The 9,645-nt window shown below is 45.2% G+C and overlaps 1 non-coding gene across 1 annotated transcript; it reads right to left on the bottom strand.

The window, feature by feature from the left end:
- Positions 1-3,550: 3,550 nt before the first annotated feature.
- Positions 3,551-3,713, bottom strand: LOC145271573 (U1 spliceosomal RNA). Its single transcript, XR_013865982.1, has one exon. It is a non-coding gene; the product is annotated as a U1 spliceosomal RNA (small nuclear RNA).
- Positions 3,714-9,645: the final 5,932 nt, after the last annotated feature.

Below are 9,645 nucleotides of genomic sequence, written 5' to 3'. Positions count from 1 at the left end.
TGTTGAACAGAAGGTCCTTCTGCACTGCTACCACTACTGAAGGTTGGAGAAATGGGGACGCAGTGCAGGAGAGATACTCACCAAGAGAGTAAAAGCCTCGGATCTCCCAGCAGAAAAAAAGGACACATCGTTACACAACCTGCGATGCCTCATCTCAGAGATGGGGAGATATATCCCACAAGCAGAAGTAAATATCATTAAACATGAGGCTCTGAAGACCGCAGAAGAAGACTACCATAAGGTAAAGGATGTGGGGACAAAACGTAGTAAAAATATAAAGGGGAATATTCCAAGGTGATAGCTTATCTCCCTTACTCTTCTGCTCTTCATGGATGATCTTAAGCTGTATGCTAGCTCTGACACCGATCTGCACCACCTTCTGCAGGTAGTACACACATTCTCCATTTACATCGGAATGAAGTTTGGCCTGGATAAATGTGCCAAATGTACACTCAGAGCTGGAAAGAAGACCCACACAGAAAATATGCAGCTTAATGAAAACATCGACATCAGGGATCTAGAAGAGCACGAGCCTTACAAGTACCTTGGCATTGAGGAAAATGAGAACATACAACATGCCAAAATGAGGGAGAAGATTAGTAAAGAATATGTACGCCGGGTGAGGAAAATATGCAAAACCCAGCTCACCAATAAAAATAAAGTAAAGACACAGAAACTACTAACGCTTCATAAAATAATATATAGAAGTCAGTGTCTACCAAGGCTGTATTTGCCCAGAGGAGAAGGAGGTCTGGGACTCTCAGAGATCAATCATCAACATAGGGCAACTATTGTGAGCACCGGTCAGTATCTGAGAAGCTCCCAGAATGACACCCTCTCAATAGTATATGAACATAAAGAGACAAGAGTCAGCAGAACAACATCAGTCACCCAGCTGGCCAAGCATTTTGGTCAGGGATGTCTCTCAGATGAGGACGAAACACCAAACAAGTTAATATAAATTAAAGTACTTTCATAACGTTTGATAACATTGTTAATATAAATTAAAGTACTTTCATAACGTTTGATAACATTGTTAATATAAATTAAAGTACTTTCATAACGTTTGATAACATTGTTAATATAAATAACAGAAACAATACTATTTATTGCTAATACAGCAAATATGTTGATATTTTTAACTGTTTATTTTCTTATAAGGCTAAAAATCTATCAGGAAGGTTGAAAATTTAATTTAAGTTTGTTTTCGGTTTTAAAATTATAAACAAATAATTTTTACATGAGAATGTTTTTTTAATAATAAATAAAACCTTTCATTGAGTATGCCCAAATATTTGAAAGGTCTATATTTTTTTTTACTAAAGTCGGTTTGAAAATGATTCACCTCGTGGCTATTAATGAAAGTAGCTGTGACTGAGCGTTATATATTAAAATTGATGGTTTCTTTTTAGAATTATAAACAAATAATGTTTACATGAGAATATTTGTCAAAAATATATTTTTTAATTTATTTACTTGCCTCCCCACGAGGGCACAGTCAGACACAAGATCGGTTGTTAATGTTGGAAAATTTAGCTCCCCAAAAGGACCACACTGGATAGGAACAAAAATAAAATAAAAATTGTCTTGGTCATGAAGGATTTTTCCTCAACTAACCGAGGACAGAACAAATGAAGTGTAGCATCAGAACAGATACTACACTGTGATTATTATTGTAAATGTTTGTTTACTGTCTTTTCTTAGATTTTAGCAATAGTTTACATTATGGTATGAATGTTTTCTTTAATTATGTTTTTAGGTATGTAAACATCATTTTCGCCCTGAGGATTTAATAAAGAAGTCAAGATTCGATGATAAAACGTTGGGAAATAAACACACAAGATGAGAACATTAGTCCGAATAATCTCTAAAGTTCCAAAAAATAACATTCAACCCATGTGATTTTTCTCTAAATTAAATTTTAAAAATATTTATGCACTAGTAACTTTTGTTTATTTGTATTTAAATTATTTGTTTGATTTCAATTTTTTGTATTTTATCGTTTGTTTTCATTCTTAAAATTATTTATCGATGGTTTTCACTTTTAAAATTATTCATCGTTGGTGTGTAATATGTTTTTAATTCTTTGTTTCCTAACTTCATAATTCAGTTTTATCAGTATTAAATAGTATATTGCTTTAAAATTACTTAATTTTACATCGATAATATTTATATTTTATATTGAATAAAGTTTAGTTTCAGTATTAATCGAACTGCGTTCACTTTTCTTTTTAAAAATGTTTTATTGCTCTTGTTCAAATGACCCTCATATAGTACTGACAGTCTAACAAATCTTACCTACATTGTCTGCATGCATTTATCAGTTAACAGGCCTTCTTCTTACTCTCGGTGATCGTGGTACGGGTAATGACTGTGGTCTAACCAATATACGCACGAAATCTGTTTGAGATTGTTAGACGTTTTCGTTCATCAATCTAGATCAAAACAAAACAGTTGCAGTAGCTGTAGGTGACACCTTGGCCGATTCCTTACCCTTAAGAGATTGACTTTTTTATCACTTAGTTTCAAAATAAAACAGTTTCTCCTTGGCTGATTCATTACCCTTAAGAGATTGAGTTTTTTTTTATCATTTATTTTCTGCTAATATAAAATTACAAATGTTAAACAAAGAATCAATAATTAGGCACAAATCCCACTCACAAAATGGAGGAGAGGCTGTGTACGTATTTATTTATTAAAGGTTTATCCATAGCTAAAGTTTTTACTCGCAACAATCACTCCAGGGACTGTCCTATTTACTTAAATCAAATCAATGATTTTCATATAACAGAAAAGATTTATATGGGCATGCAGTATGCTATCCTTAAGATCAACTTGGTAGATATATTAAACATTTATGACGAGAAAACGCTATCATTAAATAAAACAAGAAAAATAATTACTTCAATAAAACAAGAGAATTTCATTAAGCAAGTTTTATTTTTGTTTTTATATGAATTTGGACATACCGACATAAAACTTAATGATTTTATAATGTACACATAGAAAAAATAATAATAAAAAAAACGCATTCTTTTTAATTTTATCATTAATATTGTGTAGAAATAACTTGGGGGTGCTGCTGCAGTCCTACAGCCCCATGCACGAGCCACCACTGCAAATGTTAAACAAAAAAAATCAATAATTAGGCACAAATCCCACTTACAAAATGGAGGAGAGGCTGTGTACTTATTTATTTGTTAAAGGCTTATCCATAGCTAAAGTTTTTACTCGCAACAATCACTCCAGAGACTGTCCTATTTACTTAAAACAAATCAATGATTTTTATAAAACAGAAAAGATTGATATGTTCAATGCAAACGTTACTGATATGGACATGCAGATTAGATACAATCAGAACGTTGGAATAGAAGTGGATGATAAACTGATCTCGAAAAATCGCTTGTTTTGTGGCGCGTACAGAGATGGGCGATTGGAGAAAAGGGAAACTAAGAGGCTTTTGCACAACATCGGTGAGAGTTGTAGACCAACGGACCAGAATTAGGCTGTTTACTTATGAATAGAAGGATATCTGATATTGATTGAATTATCGGGGTGAGCGCGTACGCAGACCCCACGCTTAGAAATAATGAACCCGAATCGTCCACATTTGGGACGATCGCAAAGGTCAACCAAACCGTAGTGCAATGGAAGGGTCTCACTCTGGAGGAACGACCTTATTGATCGCCGTAACCTCGGTACAAGGTAAGTATTATATTTAGCCCTTCGTCCCCGGCCTTGGCATTATCTACTGCCAAGGCCTCATTTGGGGTACGAAGAAGCTTAGGCACAAAGGCCAGTAAGGGGGAGTGGGGAAAAAAGGGGTCTTTTCTAGTCCTTAGCTAGACTTGCGTAAGATAGCAAGTACTTTATTATAAAACCTATACTAGAGTTTCTATCACGCACTGTTTCGCCTAACATTCTTACCCGGACCTACTTAAAATAACAGCTCCCCAGCTTACGGGATGGCAGGCGACATTCACGCTGTGATAAAAGAAGAACATATAACATTATATACAAGAAATTAAAAGGAAAAATATCTACAAACTAAAGAGTTTTAATTTTTTTTTTTTTTTTTTTTTTTGTAATGGGGGTGAGATGATGGGGAGGGGGGCAAACTAGAATACACCCAAAAAGAAATAAAAAGAAAACAAATTAACAAAATGCCTATGGGGGCGGGTTAGTAAGGGGACCCTCCCTACCTAACGGCTGGTCTGTCATATGAAACGCCCACTGTCTTCCGGTCCTCTTCCCCCGGGGGGAAAGGGTGAAAGCAAGCAGGTCGTTCCCTAAAGGGGAGTGGAGGAACTAGGGACATGTATGGAAAATAAATTAGGGTCGGGGATAATAGGGATGGATGGCGTCTTCCAAGATAATGTACGTAATGGGCAAAAATAGGCCTGGGACAAAATAAAACAAGTGGACTTTTGGGCATCTTTGGAAGCTCTCCTAGTGCCAATCTATCAAAAAATAAAAAGCTATGGGAACAGGATCCACACGCATACTACCCTAATCTAGGCCCTATAAAAAGCACAAGCTATCCACTCTTGGTGGTTACTGCCTATCTAGCCTTAAAACTACCCAATATTATAAGGTAAACCTTATATTACTTGTCTTGATTGGGCTGGGTTCCGAGAAAAAAGAAACCTCAGCACCCTAGGACCAATACCACTAGGGTGGAAACACGAACTTAAATCTAGCGCCTCGTCGGATGCACAAACTAGTGTTGTGCACCCATCTTCTATCAAAGTCGATGTGGGGCAATCTTTTCCAATCACATCTGATTTTCGTTTTAAGTTGATGCTTAAAGCGAACAACCAGATCGTGATCGGAAACGGACTGCCCCCTATAGACAATGTCCAGACGTGAAACCCACGTCACTAACCTAGCCACCGCTAGGATCGCTAGAAACCCCAACCGTTTCTCCCTGTCAAACGGCGGATCCACATTATCGACTACGTACGCTAAATCAAGTGGCACCGACCGCTCGGGGTCGATGCGAGCCGTTACCCCTTCGACATACTCCCAGAGACTCCGCACCCCGCTGCAAAGAAAGAACGCGTGTTCTCTCGTCTCCTCCTCCTCTTCATCATTGCAGCGTGGGCACGGGGGATAGTAATAATCCCTATCATGATTGTCCCTGGCTAGTTTGCCGAAGAGTGGCAGCGCGTCTCGGACTAGCCTCCACGTAAGCGAAAATTCAGTATTGTTAATATAGCTACTGGCAGGCGCCCAACTCCACAGCGAGAGAACTTCCCCCCTCGACAGATGTAGCCGCTCCACCAGCGGGTCTTTTGCAGTCCCCTCCACTACGTCCCTATATAGCAACCACCTAGGCCGTGCAAGGTCACTGGACCCCGGCAATGCCCTAAGGGCGGCTCGGCATTCGGTCAGGAAACACCTTTCCCCCGCCGGTCTTCTGCGACCTTCAGCGGCAGGGTTGGATATGAGCCGTGGGAAAGCTTGCTCCACGACTGGTACCCAGGGCGTTTCCTCCATCAGTGTCCGACTCAGGAATGCCAATCTTTCTGCGTGCTTGTGACTAAGCAGATCAGGCATCCCCAAGCCTCCCTCGCTAAGCTTCTGTGTACCGACCTGTCTACGGACATACGGCTTTCCTCCTACCCAAAGAAGTTTGAATAGGAGTTGCTCTAAAGCCTTACAGCGGTCCGCAGGCAGGGGAAGAACAGATAAACGGTAAAGGATCAGCGGAAACACGTATGTAGCACATGCCTCCGCACGACCCTTCAAGGACAATTTCCTCCGAATCCAAGTCCCTACTGACGACTCGACCTTAGTCTGTACTTTCGACCAATTCTTGTCCAGCTGGAGGTCCGGCCCGAACCACACACCGAGGATCTTTACTGGGCCATCTGTCCAGCCGAACGCACCTGGAAGCGAGTTTACCCCGGTCCAGGCGCCCAACCGCAGGCCAACGGACTTGCTGCGATTGATCACGGCCCCTGTGACAACTTCATACTCAGCGATCGCCTCTATCACCGCTTTAATGTCGGTTCGTCGTGCGACGAACACGGTGACGTCATCGGCGTACGCGGACACCCTGGCAACTTTGCCGCCAGGCAGAGCTATGCCGCGTAGGACTGGTCTCGCCGCCTCGTCCCTTAATTTGCGAAGGAAGGGCTCCAACGCCAGGACATAAAGCAGAGGCGACAGCGGACAACCCTGCCGCACCGACCGGGAGACCCCAAAGGACTCCGACAACCTACCATTAACTTGCACCACCACCGCGGGATCACGATACAGGGCGGAGATCCACTTGCGGAAGTCCGGACTAAAGCCGGCGGTTTCCACAACAGCCCTCAGGAACCCATGGTCCACCCTGTCGAACGCCTTGGACTGATCTAAATTGATCAGCGCGGCTTCTGTGTCGTCTTCTACCCCCTCTAATATCGTGCGAATCAAGTGCAGATTGTTTTGAATCGATCGATCCTTCACAGCGTAGTTCTGATCCGGTTCGACCAAGTCGCCGATAACAGCCTGCAGTCGATTCGCAAGAACGCGGGACAAAATCTTGAAATCTGCGTTAAGCAGAGTGATGGGCCTATAGTCATCTAGATTCCCCCCTCCATGTTGGTTCCCCTTCTTCAGAAGCGTGACCACTCCTTTGGTTACCTGCCTCGGGATCGAGTCCTGGGCAAACCAGTGGTTAAACACGCCCGTCAGAAGGGGCACAAACATGGGCGACAGCCTCAAGAACAGTTCGTAAGGTAAACCATCGAGCCCCGGAGATTTGTTGCGGCCAACCTGCTTCAACGCAGTAATGACCTCACGCTCCGTAACCATCCCCTCGCAGCTAGCCGCTCGGGCCGCAGTAAGGCGGGGCGAGCCAGCTAAATAGCTGCCAAACTCCTGGCCGCGGAGTCTGGGTAGTTTGGTGAAGCGCTCCTCCAAATGTTGCCGAAACCCATTGCAGATCTCCCGTGTCGACACGAGAGGACGCCCTCCCAGGTTATTCACCTCCCGAATGTACCCGTCCGAGCCACGTCTTAGGGCAGCCTTACGCTCAACAGCGTCAACGTTCACGGCTTCGTTGGAAACTCTTTCTAACCTAGCCCTAATTAACTGACCTTCATATCGCTCGCTAGCCAAGCGATTGAGGTCCCCCTTAACTAGAGCTAGTTCTAGGGAATCCCCCCCTGCCACCGCCCGGGTCAATCTATCCTCTAAGTGCCTTTTGGTCCGAGCCCTAGTTAACGCGAGGCGTTGGCTGTATTGGACACAAAAGCGCCTAATGGTAGCCTTAAGGTTAACCCACCATCTACTCCCGGTAACCGCCCCCACTAACTCCCTCTGAATTAGTAATGTCAGCTGCTCCCGGAAGTCGACCGACTCCAATAAGGAGGCGTTCATCTTCCAGTAGCCTGCCAACCTAGGCCTATTACCTAATTTCAAACGGGCCAAAACAAGTTTGTGGTCCGAATGACCTAACCAGTGGAACGTGGGGCAAGATAGGAAATCTGTGTCGCCCCTTCTAATTAACATCCTGTCCAAGTATGAACTTGTAAAGGCGGCCGAGCTAGATTGCCACGTCCACATCTCCCTCCCGGGGTGATCCAGACGGAACCTATCGACCAGATCGCACGAGGCCATCAGGTCAGACAGGCTGCTTTCACACCCTCCCGACCCTCTAACCCCCCCGACCTTATCTATGCTGGGGTCCAGGATGGCATTCCAGTCCCCCATTAAAACTACCCGCTCCGGACCCGAAGAGAGAAACACCTCCACCCGCCGAAAAAAGGAAACCCTCTCGCTGGGGATGTTAGGCGCATAAACTGCCACGATCCGAAACGCGCCGCTTTTAACGGCAACATCGACCACGACCAACCTCCCATGAGCGTCCGCGTGGACAAGTGTAACCGTCGCAGACAGAGTGCGACTCACTAGTACAGAAACCCCCCGGCTATAGAGACTGCCATATGCTGAGTAAACATCAAAATCGTTCACCAGCACATCGCAGTCCCCGGCCCCAACAAAGTGGGTCTCTTGCAAGGTGGCTATATCTACCTCAAGGGCCACGAGATCCCTCAGTTCGCGAACAGCCTTGCTTCGGGATCTCATGCCCCTCGCATTTAAACTAGCATCATTTAAGCTCGTTTCCATGTTTCCACTACCTAGTAGTATTCCTCTACTAGGGGTCTAAAGTCCTCGGGAGAGAGGACGTCGAAGGTCTGGCCCAGACTGCCCTTGAGCAGGTCGGGCGTAAGCCGCCCGTTCCTGGCCAGACCCCCCACGTCCAAGGGGAACGTCAATTTAATTGCCCTATAGAAGGAGGGGTGAACGTAAATAGGGACCCGACCTTCACATTGCTTAGCAATTTTTGTCAGAGATGGGTGCTCCTCGTCCATGAGCCTGAAGCCCGGGAAAGTTGTTTTTCCTGCCTCCAGCATCCTCCATAGTGCCTTTGATCTTCCTCCCCTATTTGGCCGCACGAAGGTGATGAGATTCGGGGCGTCGGCGAAATTTCGTGGGTCCGTGATGTTCTTGCAGTCTACAGTTGTTAACTTTTCTAGCTGCCGGAGATTCTTTTTCTGCGTACCGTTTAGGTCCCCGACAGCTAGTTCTGCGTCGCAAAGGCGCTCCCCAGGCCAAAAAGGATATTTTCTTGTTTTTTCCGTCCTGGAGGGCGCCTTTTCTTCCACTGCTTTCTGCGCCGACGCCGCTTGCTGGTCTTCCGGAGCTGTTCTTTCCGGCTCCGGAGTGTTGAATAGGGGAGGGGTAGGCTGAGCTTCTTTGGTGAGAGATGCTGGAGGCTCAGCTGTTACGTCTTCCATAGACTCAGGGGGAGTCTCATTGGTGTTTTCTTCTAGAGGAAGCTCCTGTTCTGTGTCTTTCGGCAGCTCCTTCCTCTCTCGCTTCTCCTTGTTCTTGAGTTTTGGGGCACGTTCTTCTTCCTCCGACTCTGAGGAGCTTACCGGGAGCTTCCTCTTAGTAGTCGCCGCAACTGCCCTCGGTGTTGTGGGGGCCACCTCCGTCTTCTTGCCTTTTGCGGCGACTTTGCTCCATTCGTTCTCCCCCTTTGTCTTTGCCGGCTTCTGTCCTTCCTTGGGTTGTTCTGTTTGTGGACTCGTAGCGGCTTCCTTTGTTTTCGGAGCGTCCTTTCTTGTAGGACAGAAGCGGGCCATGTGTCCGGGCTTCAGGCAAAGCCAGCACAGCGGTCTTCTCCCCTCTACTATTACTGCCATGTTCCAGCCCTCACATGTCAGCTGGGCAGGGATCTGGTGGAAATTCTTTCGGTCTATCCTTATGTAGATCTTGTAGGTCCCCGTGATGATGTTCCGGGGACCCTTGACAGGATGTACACCTTCAACCTGCCCAAACTGCGAGAATGTTGCGCCTAGCAGATCCTCCCCGATAAAACACGGGACTCCCAGCACTGTGACAGTTACCTGCCTCCTTGACAAGTATTCCGGCCTGAGGCGTATGTCTTTCCACGTGAGGTCTCCTTTTGCCCAACTTATCGCCACCTCCTTTGATGGCAAAAGGACATCCCACGTGGAACGGAGTCTCTTTACCAAATACTGGGCCGGAATTTTTAGCTGGCTTATTGTTTCTAGCATTTTCTCCAGGGAAACCCCGGTGAGTCCTTTTCCTCCTGCGTCAAAAGTTATAAAGGACAGCGTTCTT

The sequence above is a fragment of the Euprymna scolopes genome, chromosome 46 (assembly GCF_053919585.1).
Source record: "Euprymna scolopes isolate OS-2025 chromosome 46, ASM5391958v1, whole genome shotgun sequence".
Taxonomy (NCBI): domain Eukaryota; kingdom Metazoa; phylum Mollusca; class Cephalopoda; order Sepiida; family Sepiolidae; genus Euprymna; species Euprymna scolopes.
The sequence above is the reverse complement of the archived record's forward strand: the minus strand, read 5'-3'. Positions and strand labels throughout refer to the sequence as shown.